This window comes from Lagenorhynchus albirostris, chromosome 12 (assembly GCF_949774975.1).
Source record: "Lagenorhynchus albirostris chromosome 12, mLagAlb1.1, whole genome shotgun sequence".
NCBI classification, from domain to species: domain Eukaryota; kingdom Metazoa; phylum Chordata; class Mammalia; order Artiodactyla; family Delphinidae; genus Lagenorhynchus; species Lagenorhynchus albirostris.
This window is the reverse complement of record NC_083106.1, coordinates 78,541,304-78,553,866: the sequence shown is the minus strand read 5'-3', so window position 1 is coordinate 78,553,866 and position 12,563 is coordinate 78,541,304.

Genomic DNA, 12,563 nt, shown 5'->3' with positions numbered 1-12,563 from the left:
AATTAACCCAAGGCTGAAGTCTCAGGCAAAGTGGGCTTTGTATTTTCAGGACATGGTAAGAGTTAACTTCAAGCTTTCTCCTAGGCATATTTTTGTTCTCTCAGGGTCAGAATTCTGAAAACAGTTATTTCATCAAGCTAGCTTCCTCTAAGTGCACTTCCCAACACAAACGGTCCTCAATGTCAGACACATGTCAGAACCAATTGGCAAAATGCCCAAATAGCACTTCATGCTCAAAAAAGTAGTTTGCCGGGCGCACACCGGTGGACTCGGTCTTGGAGCTCGTCAGTTCGTTTGGAGGCATCTTTCTGTTCCACCAAGGAAAAGCGTACATTGGCAGCCAGTGTCGAGCAGGGGACAAACAGGGAGGAGCCCCGAAACAAATGGTTTCGACAGCTGCTAGGAACGTCCCCCCAAATCCCCCTCCTGGGGCCACCGAGCCACGAGCAGCGGGGTCCTCGCAGCCATCCCAGCACGTCGTCAAGGCAGCGGCTCTGCTCCAAGATGTATTTCTATTTAGCACCTGTTAATCTTATTAGGTTATTATAGCTTTGTCAATAATTTATGAATAGGAGAGAGATTATAACTGCTTTTTGTGGATCTGAAAAAATAGTTATAAACTCTTGATTTATACTCTTTCAGGTGCTCTAATACTATTAATGTAAGTTTGGGCAGTGTTCATCAAAGAGAGATATGGTGGAACTAAAACTAAACCTGAGAAAAAAATCTCAGCCTGCAGCTAAGGACTCTGTCGGGAATTCCCTGGCGGTCCCGTGATTGGGACTCTGCACTTCCACTGCAGTGGGCCTGGGTTGGATCTCTGGTCAGGGAACTAAGATCCCGCAAGCCGCGCAGTGCAGCCAACTGAATTAAATTATTTAAATTTAATTAATTAAAAATTTAAAAATTAAATTATTTAAATTATTTAAATTAAATTATTTAAAATAAGGACTATACAAAATTATCTCACTTAAAGGAATATTTCAAAACAGCCTACCTCCTGGTGCTGCCAGCCAGAAGCACTACAGACTATGACACCCTAGGAAAAATCAGCTAAAAATGTAACCTTACTCAGTACAGTTACTTCATAGAAATCCCCCAACAACGATAATAGCCTCCAACAGCGGTTGGCCTTGTGATTTCCAATACCCACCACAGACCACATTGCCTGGTAGTTTGAAAAGCTGGGCATATACTAAAGTTCATTTCAACAGGAACACAAAAATTAAAAAGAGGAAATGACAAACACTAAGCATCTGTCAAATCATTGGTTGAGGGGGGAGGGAGGGAAAATGGAGACCTATGTTAAATTAAACCATCACGGCCTTGAATTATGAAGTTACCCAATAGCCAACCAAGAGTTTTAATTTTATTACTGATTGTTTTCAAATATTTTGTCAGGGACTTCCCTAACGGTCCAGTTGTTAACACTTCGCCTTCCAATGCAGGGGGTGCGGGTTTGATGCCTGGTCGGGGAGCTAAGATCCCACATGCCTTGAGGCCAAAAAAACATAAAACAGAAGCGATATTGTAACAACGACTTTTAAAATGGTCCACATCAGGAAAAAAAAAACAACTTTAAAATAAAAAAATAAAACAGGGCTTCCCTGGTGGCGCAGTGGTTGAGAGTACGCCTGCCGATGCAGGGGACACGGGTTCGTGCCCCGGTCTGGGAAGATCCCACATGCCGCGGAGCGGCTGGGCTCGTGAGCCATGGCCGCTGAGCCTGCGCGTCCGGAGCCTGTGCTCTGCAATGGGAGAGGCCACAGCAGTGAGAGGCCCGCGTACCGCAAAATACATATATATATATATATAATTTTTTTTTGTCATTTTTGAATTTCAGCCTCGATTGGAATAGCCATGGCTTTTCCCCTTCAGAGATTTCAACTCCTAGGACTTACCTGGTGGCGCAGTGGTTAAGAATCTGCCTGCCAATGCATGGGACACGGGTACGAGCCCTGGTCCAGGAAGATCCCACGTGCTGCGGAGCAACGAAGCCCTTGCACCACAACTACTGAGCCTGTGCTTTGGAGCTCGTGAGCCACAGCTACTGAGCCCACGTGCCACAACTACTGAAGCCCACGTGCCTAGAGCCCGTGCTCCGTAACAAAAGAAGCCACCGCAATGAGAAGCCCGTACACCACAATGAAGAGTAGCCCCCACTCGCCGCAACTAGAGAAAGCCCGCATGCAGCAACAAAGACCCAACGCAGCCATAAATTAATTAATTAATTATTTTAAAAAAAGAGAGAGAAATTTCAACTCCTAGAAGAATACCGCGTTCAGGAGAAGTGGTCAGGGTTCATTCACAGCTGGCAGAGCCGTGTGCTGGAAGGCACACAGTGACAACAAACTTTCCCAGGCTCCCTCTTCACAATCTTCTGTTGCTCCACCTTAATTTTTAGTATCTGTCTTACCTTAACCTCTTATCACCATATAAACCTCTTCAATGCAGGCAACACCAAAGTTACAGACACTCAGGACATAACTTTTTTGAATGACTGAATGAATATTCCTAAAGGCAAGAGATGGCAAAGCTAAAACTTAACTGAATAATTAAATGGGATAAAAAGATTCGATCCGTGGTCGGGTAACTAAGATCCCACATTGCCGCAGGGCAACTAAGCCTGCGTGCCACAACTACTGAGCTCACGCGCCTCAACAAGACAGCCCGTGTGCTACAAGCTACAGAGCCCAAGCACTCTGGAGCCCGCGCACCACAACCAGAGAGAGAAAAAAACCCACACACCACAACTAGAGAGAAGCCCGTGCACTGCAACAAAAGATCCTGCGTGGTGCAACTAAGACCCCGACGCAGGGCTTCCCTGGTGGCGCAGTGGTTAAGAATCCGCCTGCCAATGCAGGGGACACGGGTTCAAGCCCTGGTCCAGGAAGATCCCACATGCCACAGAGCAACTAAGCCCATGCACCACAGCTACTGAGCCTGTGCTCTAGAGCCCGCAAGCCACAACTACTGAAGCCCACATGCCTAGAGCCCGTGCTCCGCAACAAGAGAAGCCACTGCAATGAGAAGCCCGTGTACCACAACGAAGAGTAGCCCCTGCTAGCTGCAACTAGAGAAAGCCCGCGCGCAGCAACAAAGACCCAACATAGCCAAAAAATAAATAAATAAATTAAATAAATTAAAAAGAAGACCCAACACAGCCAAAAAAATAAAATAAAATATATATAAAAATGATTTGACACAAACTAAGAACTGCATACTTTTGTGTTTGCAATTCTGTCTCCCTCACTCTTCTTTCTTCACATTCTCTTCAGCTTCATTTCCTCTCTATCTTTCTGTAGTTATTCCTGCTTTTCACTGCTCCTAATATGATATTAAAGCTTATTTTTTACATTCATTTTATCTATTAAGCAGACATTTAGTATTTCCTACTTTAAAAGCCAGATTAAAGACACAATCGAGGGAATTCCCTGACAGTCCAGTGGTTAGGGCTCAGCGCTTTCGCTGCCAGGGCCTGGGTTCAATCCCTGGTCCTGAAAGCCACTCGATGTAGAAAAAAAATAATGAAAATTTAAAAGTAAAATGGGCAAAAGACTTGAATAGACATTGCTCCAAAGAAGATATGCAAATGGCCAGTAACCACGTGAAAAGGTGCTCAACATCAGTAGTCATTAGGAAATTGCAAATCAAAACCACAGTGAGGGACTTCCCTGGCAGTCCAGTGGTTAGGGCACCATGCTTCCACTGCAGGGGGCACGAGTTCAATCCCTGGTCGGGGAACTAAGATCTCACATGCGGCACAGTGTGGCCAAAAAACGAAACAAAACAAAAAACACAATGAGATACCATCTCACACCTGTTAGGATGGCTGTTAACAAATGATCAGAAAATAGCAAATGTTGAGAGCGCTGTGGAGAAATTAGAACACTTAGAACTGCTGGTGGAAACGTAAAATAGTGTAGCCACTTTGGAAAACAGTATGACAGTTCCCCCCAAAATAAAAAGTAGAGTTACCATATGATCCAGAAATTCCACGCCTAGGTATATATTCAAAAGAATTGAAAGCAGGGTTGAAGACAAGTTCAAGGGTCACGTTCATAGTAGCATTATTCACAACAGCCAAAGGTGGAAGCAACCTAAGTGTCCATCAACAGATGTATGGATAAACAATGTACATAAATACAATGGAATATTTTTCAGCCTTTAAAAGGAAGCAAATTCTGACACACTCCAACTTGGACGAACTTTGAGGACATTATGCTAAGTGTATGATTCCACTCTACTACTGGTCAAATTTAGAGAGACAAACTAGAAAGGAAGTTGCCAGAAGTTGGGGGGACGTAGGAATGGGGAGTTATTGTTTGATAGGCAGTTTCAGTTTTGCAAAATGAAAAACAGTTCCGGAGGAGGATGGTGTTAATGGTTGCACAACAATGTGAGTGTATTTAATGCCACTTTACACTTAAAAATGATTAAGATGTTAAATTTTATAACAATTTATTATTTATTTTTGGCTGCGTTGGGTCTTCATTGCTGCATTCCGGCTTTCTCTAGTTGCGGCGAGCGGGGGCTACTCTTTGTTGCAGTGCACAGGCTTCTCATTGCAGTGGCTTCTCTTGTTGTGGAGCACAGGCTCTAGGTGCGTGAGCTTCTGTAGTTGTGGCACATGGGCTCAGTAGTTGTGGCGCACGGGCTTAGTTGCTCCGCGGAATGTGGATCTTCCCGGACCAGGGCTTGAACCCATACCCTCTGCATTAGCAGGTAGATTTTTTTTTTTAATTTATTTTATTTATTTATTTTTGGCTACGTTGGGTCTTCATTGCTGCGCTCGGGCTTTCTCTAGTTGCGTCGAGTGGGGGCTACTCTTCATGGTGGTGCGCGGGCTTCTCATTGTGGTGGCTTCTTTTGTTGCGGAGCACAGGCTCTAGGCGCGCGGGCTTCAGCAGTTGTGGCTCGCGGGCTCTAGAGCGCAGGCTCAGTAGCTGTGGCGCACGGGCTTAGTTGCTCCGCGGCATGTGGGATCTTTCTGGACCAGGGCTCGAACCCTTGTCCCCTGCATTGGTAGGCGGATTCTTAACCACTGCGCCACCAGGGAAGCCCGGCAGGTGGATTCTTAACCACTGCACCACCAGGGAAGTCCCTGAACAATGATTCTTAAACCTAGTTGGACATCAGAATTCCCAGTAGAGCTTGTAAAAGCCAAGCTTTATGACAAGCAATTCTGATTCAGTTGCCCTGGAAATGTCTTGGCATCTATGTTTAACAAGCTCTGTAGGTTATTCTGATGCTCAGCCAGCTGAGCTTGCCTTGCCTTCATAAATATCCTTCATAAATATCCATTGTCTCAGTGGCTTGTGGCAGAAACAAAGCTGTAATTAATTTTACAGTGTGTGCTGGCTCAGGAACCTAGAACACAAAAAATTTGTATTGTTGAAGATTGAAGTACTAGAGCAGTTCAGTTGTGCAGAAAAGTGAACTCATTCTGTTACGGAAATTCAAGTCTAAAAGCGATTCCAACTTCCAATGAGAGGTGAACTATGACGATTTGTGGGCAAGACCAAATGCTTTTCAAATGTAAACTTTGGGCCTACGTGAATGCCTGTGACAAGTATATAGATTGCGATCCTATACTTTTATGCCATAGAGAAAGAATGCAACTCTTGGGGCTTCCCTGGTGGTGCAGTGGTTAAGAATCCGCCTGCCAATGCAGGGGACACGGGTTCAAGCCTTGGTCCGGGAAGATCCCACATGCCACAGAACAACTAAGCCTGCGCGCCACAACTACTGAGCCTGCGCTCTAGAGCCTGCGAGCCACAACGACTGAGCCCGTGTGCCACAACTACTGAAGGCTGCGCACCTAGAGCCCGTGCTCCGCAACAAGAGAAGCCACCGCAATGAGTAGCCCGTGCACCGCAACAAAGAGTAGCCCCTGCTTGCCACAACTAGAGAAAGCCCGCGTGCAGCAACGAAGACCCAATGCAGCCAAAAAATAAATAAATTTATTTAAAAAAAGAAAAGAATGCAACTCTTTTGATCTAGAACATCGCTTTTTTTGGCCGTGCCACGCAGCATGCAGGATCTTCCTTGACCAGGGTTCGAACCCGTGCCCCCTGAGCTGGGAGTGCGGAGTCTTAACCACTGAACCACCACCAGGGAAGTCCTAGAACCTCACTTTTGACTGTTTCTGACCTAGATCAACATTTTTCAAACTGCTGGTTGCAATTCATTATCAGGTCATGAAATTAATTTTTTGTCATACATAGTACTATTCTCTGAAACTTTTGTTTCAGTAATTCATATACACATTATATTTCATCAATTTTAAGATGTATATTTTTTCTATATCAGCTCTAAATTGGTGTGTCCTATAATCAATAATATCTTACAGTCATAATTGGCAGCATTTGTGACTTCCAATTTAAAACATCTTAGGTGCAATGAAATGCGATGTGTGTTTGTACTGTATTACAACAGAAAATATATTTCTTACTGTGGATCCTAACCAAAAAAGTTTGGAAAAGACCAATCTGTTTGAATAGCACTACTCCCTGATGGGAAAGCCTCCAATACTTTAGGATTCTTTTACATCTGTGTATTGTTCAAAGTAAATTTTCTAAAAAGCTTTTAAAAACAAGTCTTATTGGTCTCTTCCTATGCTGTAACTTAAGTGATGTGATTAAAATGTAATTCCAAGTTGCTGTTCAGCATGGATCTCAGGTATTCTGACTTCCCAATGCCTTTCTGTCAAGTGGGTTTTTTCCTCCTAAGGAAAGGTCCTCTTTTCCTTACCCAGAGGTCCTACACGGGATAAAAAGTGTCTCCATCCCTTCTAAACAATGTTTCTTTTGGCTTAACCTTCAGTTCCCACTCCCACCCTTTGTTGACCGTTTCATGCTAAGCATTTATGGAGTTGCTATGCTTTTCAAGTGTTTGCTAGACTAAACAACTCTTTTTTAAAATCCAGTGCCTCATAATTAATTCATTTTTAGTCTTATGTTGGTTGCTCTTTGAATTCTCTTTTAGAGTTGGTCTGTACCCTGTTAATACGTGGCCAATTGAAATTTTAAAATGCATAAATATACATAAAAAACACACTGCCTAATTTTAAAAGGAAACATTTCTAGATTATACTGTATTTAATACAAGATCAGACTGTGTGCGTGTGTGCAGGCATGCAGTGTTTCAAACAATGAAAAGAAACTTACAGATGTTATTTCCAATTTCACACAGAACCACCTCAAGCGGAGGGGGGGCAGTTTAACACACTTCAGAGACAGTTATCAGAGCTTTGAAGAACACCCATAAGGAGTTATATAAAATATGAGAAACTGAGTTCCAAGAGATGCATTCCCTAACCTCAACATAAAGACAGTATGAGAAAATGTTTTCTACACCCAACCATGACTGAATAAAAACCACATCATTTATCATTAGACGTTATACTGAGTTGCCAGTTTCTACACAGAATCCTGTAGGAGGCTAAACAGAGAAGCCCAAAGGGTCAATCAGGAAGGTAGGACGATAGCTAAAGTGAGGGGCTACAGGTCAAGTCTGGGTCAGGCCCTTGCTTTGTTGCCATGACACAGCTGCACCCCTTACATCTAAATGGTTACAACCTAGGCCTCCTAAAATGTTGCAGATGCCCTCACCAGCGGGCTGAGAGGACCACATCCTCAGCTTGGATGGCTCCAGACAGCACTGGAACTCAAACTCAGACTGCTTATGTGGCAACCCTACCAGTGCAACACCAACTAGGGTATTCGCGCAGCCACAGGATTTTACTGAACATTTAACCAAGTGGATTTTTTTTTTTTTAAGTAGCCATCCATTGCTTAACCTATGGAAACCACAGTTGCAGGATCATACTACGCTTGTAGTATGAAAAGCCTTGTCTTGGCTTTTGCTACCAGTTACTCTCACTAGAATAAACAAAACTACCTACTTTTGACAAAGTCTATTTTAAAATCTATTTGGCTTTACACAAGCAATAACCCACACTTTACACAATGTCTCAAAAGAGACTGTGCCAAAGGCAGTATCCAAACTGTGTATGTTGTAAAGTTTGACAAAAAGCCAAAAGTACCTGAACTCTCTTAGGGAAACGATGATTGGTTAAAATAGAATATGTAAATTCCTTACACAAAGACTTTACTCCCACCGTGACTTTATTAAGTGGCAGAGCAAATTTTTTGTGTGTGCTCAAAAAGGGTAAGTAAATTTAAAGCTATCACCTACTTCACCTTGCTTTAACCAAGCATTTGATAACAATTTTCATTATGACTACCTTGTGATTAAAATGGTAAAGGATGGCATAGGTTATAGTATTAATTAAGTGAATGTGCAATTGGCGAGACCATCAAAATTAAACAGCAGTTCTCTAGTGCAATACCACAGTCCCCTGTTTTGGGACCTGGTTTGTTTAGTACGTATCAATAATTTAAGTAAAACTACAGAAACATAAAATATTAGATGTGTAAATGACAAAGTCCACACTTTTATTTAACATGCTAGGTAGCAGCCTCCAAATTCAGAATTATCTCAACAAAATGATGAAGTATACCAGAGATGTAAATATAAACTCCCAACAACTGAGTGTTTAAAATTAATCACACAGCGGTGTCTTGGATTGGGTCCTGGGACAGAAAAAAGGCCATTAGTAGAAAAAACTGGTGAAATCTGAATAAAGTCTGGAGATTAACCGTAACAACCAATGTTGGCTTCTTAGTTTTGATAAATGTTCTGTGGTAATGCAGGATGATAACATCAGGGGAAACAAACTAGGTGAGGCATAGATGGGAAATCTTACCTATCTTCACAACTTTTCTATAAATCTAAAGTTATTCCAAAATAAAGGTTTATTTGTAAAAAAAGAAAAAATAACGATGCAATACAGTTTAAAGGAGATCTTCCTAAAATATATTTTATATTAAAAAAATCAGGTAATGACTCAGTTCTCATGGCTGGTCAGTGAGAGTGAGGGCAGGGGTGTCCCACCGCTGTGCCCAGGCATGGAGGGCTGAGGATGGTGCCTAGTAACAGTGACTCTGGCTGCCACTCCTGTTTTCTGCCATTTTATATATTCACATATATATGTACATATATATATATATACACGTTTTCTTTTTCATGATATAATTTACCCTTTTAATATGTACAATTCAGTGGTTTTTAGTAAATTCACAAGGTTGCACAACTATCATCACTATTTAATTCTGGAACATTATCATCACCACCCCCCCCAAAAAAAGCCCATACCCCTTAATTAAAGGTTACTCCCTATTCCTCCCTCTGCCAGCCTCTGGCAAATACCAATCAACTTTGTCTCTATGGATCTGCCTATTCTAGACATATCATATAAATGGAATCATACCAAAAATATATATATATATTTATCAGGTAATGCTTGTTTACCATAATCCACAAGTACAATGCAGTTGCTGAAAGTAACTGTGATCTTCCAAACAACTGTAATAATAAAAGTTCCCTTTTGGGACTTCCCAAAGTGATGCAGTGGATAAGAATCTGCCTGCCAAAGCAGAGGACATGGCTTGGAGCCCTGCTCCTGGAATATCCCACATGCCATGGAGCAACTAAGCCTGTGCACCACAACTACTGAGCCTGTGCTCTAGAGCCCGTGAACCACAACTACTGAGCCCCCGTGCCACAACTGCGGAAGCACACGTGCCTAGAGCCTGTGTTCTGCAACGAGAAGCCACCCCAACGAGAAGCCTGTGCACACTGCAATGAAGAGTAGCCCCCGCCCACCGCAACTAGAGAAAGACTGTACACGGCAACGAAGACCCAATGCAGCCAAAAATAAATACATTAAAAATAATAAATAATTTTAAAATTACCTTTTATTGGCTACTTACAGTAGGCCAATCCACTAACTCGCTGCATCCTCACAACAATCTTACAAGATAGCTAGTATCGTGCCCACTGGCTAGATGAAGAAAGGGACATTTCCCCATTTGCAGCACTCTGATCATCTAGTCCAAATGTATCAATTAAGGAAACTAGGAAATTTAGGAAACAAGGTGACTTTATCTCTTGGGTCACATTAATAAAGGTACACTCTAGGTTAAGAAACCAGTCTTTTACGCATCCGCAGCCATAATATGTTTAATTTTGGTGAAAACACTTTAAAGCTATAAACTGTGAGGGAGAACGGCATGGGAAGAATCTACGTCAAGAAACAGCTGTAGCCTACGACCAGTCCCTCCCATCAGGAAACCTGCACAAGCCTCTTAGAAAGCTTCATCCACCAGAGGACAGACAGCAGAAGCAAGAAGAACTACAATCCTGCAGCCTGTGGAACAAAAACCACATTCACAGAAAGACAGACAAGATGAAAAGGCAGAGGGCTATGTACCAGATGAAGGAACAAGATAAAACCCCAGAAAAACAACTAAATGAAGTGGAGACAGACAAATTTCCAGAAAAAGAATTCAGAATAATGATAGTGAAGATGATCCAGGACCTCAGAAAAAAACGGAGGCAAAGATCGAGAAGATGCAAGAAATGTTTAACAAAGACGTAGAAGAATTAAAGAACAAACAAACAGAGATGAACAATACAATAACTGAAATAAAAAATACACTAGAAGGAATCAATAGCAGAATAACTGAGGAGGCAGAAGAACGGATAAGTGACCTGGAAGACAGAATGGTGGAATTCACTGCTGCAGAACAGAATAAAGAAAAAACAATGAAAAGAAATGAAGACAGCCTAAGAGACCTCTGGGACAACATTAAACGCAACAACATTCACATTATAGGGGTCCCAGAAGGAGAAGAGAGAGAGAAAGGACCAGAGAAAATATTTGAAGAGATTATAGTCGAAAACTTCCCTAACATGGGAAAGGAAATAGCTACCCAAGTCCAGGAAGCACAGCGAGTCCCATACCGGATAGTTTCCAAGGAGAAACACGCCGAGACACATAGTAATCAAACTGGCAAAAATTAAAGACAAATTATTGAAAGCAGCAAGGGAAAAATGACAAATAACATACAAGGGAACTCCCATAAGGTTAACAGCTGATTTCTCAGCAGAAACTCTACAAGCCAGAAGGGAGTGGCATGATACACTTTAAGTGATGGACGGGAAGAACCCACAACCAAGATTACTCTACCCGGCAAGGATCTCATTCAGATTCGATGGAGAGATCAAAAGCTTTACAGACAAGCAAAAGCTACAAGAATTCAGCACCAACAAACCAGCTCTACAACAAATGCTAAAGGAACTTCTCTAAGTGGGAAACACAAGAGAAGGAAAGGACCTACAAAAGCAAACCCAAAACAATTAAGAAAATGGTCACAGGAACATACATATCGATAACTACCTTCAACGTGAATGGATTCAGTGCTCCAATCAAAAGACACAGGCTTACTGAATGGATACAAAAGACGACCCATATATAAGCTGTCTACAAGAGACCCACCTCAGACCTAGGGACTGAAAGTGAGGGGATGGAAAAAGATATTCCATGCAAATGGAAATCAAAAGAAAGCTGGAGTAGCAATACTCAGATAAAATAGCCTTCAAAATAAAGAATGTTACAAGAGACAAGGAAGGACACTACATAATGATCAAGGGATCAATCCAAGAGGAAGATGTAACAATTATAAATATATATGCACCCAACATAGGAACACCTCAATACATAAGGCAACTGCTAACAGCTGTAAAAGAGGAAATCGACAGTAACACAATAGTGGTGGACTTGAACACCTCACTTACACCAATGGACAGATCATCCAAAATGAAAATAAATAAGGAAACAGAAGCTTTAAATGACACAACAGACCAGACAGACTTGATATTTGTAGGACATTCCATCCAAAAACAGCAGATTACACCTTCTCCTCAAGTGCGCATGGAACATTCTCCAGGATAGATCACATCTTGGGTCACAAATCAAGCCTCAGTAAATTTAAGAAAATTGAAATCATATCAAGCATCTTTTCTGACCACAATGCTATGAGATTAGAAATGAATTACAGGGGAAAAAAACGTAAAAAACACAAACACGTGGAGGCTAAACAATACGTTACTAAATAAACAAGAGATCACTGAAGAAATCAAAGAGGAAATCAAAAAATACCTAGAGACAAATGACAATGAAAACAGGATGATTCAAAACCTATGGGATGCAGCAAAAGCAGTTCTAAGAGGGAAGTTTATAGCTATACAAGACTACCTCAAGAAACAAGAAAAATCTCAAATAAACAATCTAACCTTACACCTAAATGAACTAGAGAAAGAAAAACAAAACCCAAAGTTAGCAGAAGGAAAGAAATCATAAAGATCAGAGCAGAAATAAATGAAATAGAAACAAAGAAAACAATAGCAAGGATCAATAAAACTAAAAGCTGGTTCTTTGAGAAGATAAACAAAATTGATAAACCATTAGCCAGACTCATCAAGTAAAAGAGGGAGAAGACTCAAATCAATAAAATCAGAAACGAAAAAGGAGACGTTACAAGAGACACTGCAGAAATACAAAGCATCCTAAGAGACTACTACAAGCAACTCTATGCCAATAAATTGGACAACCTGGAAGAAATGGACAAATTCTTAGAAAGGTATAACCTTCCAAG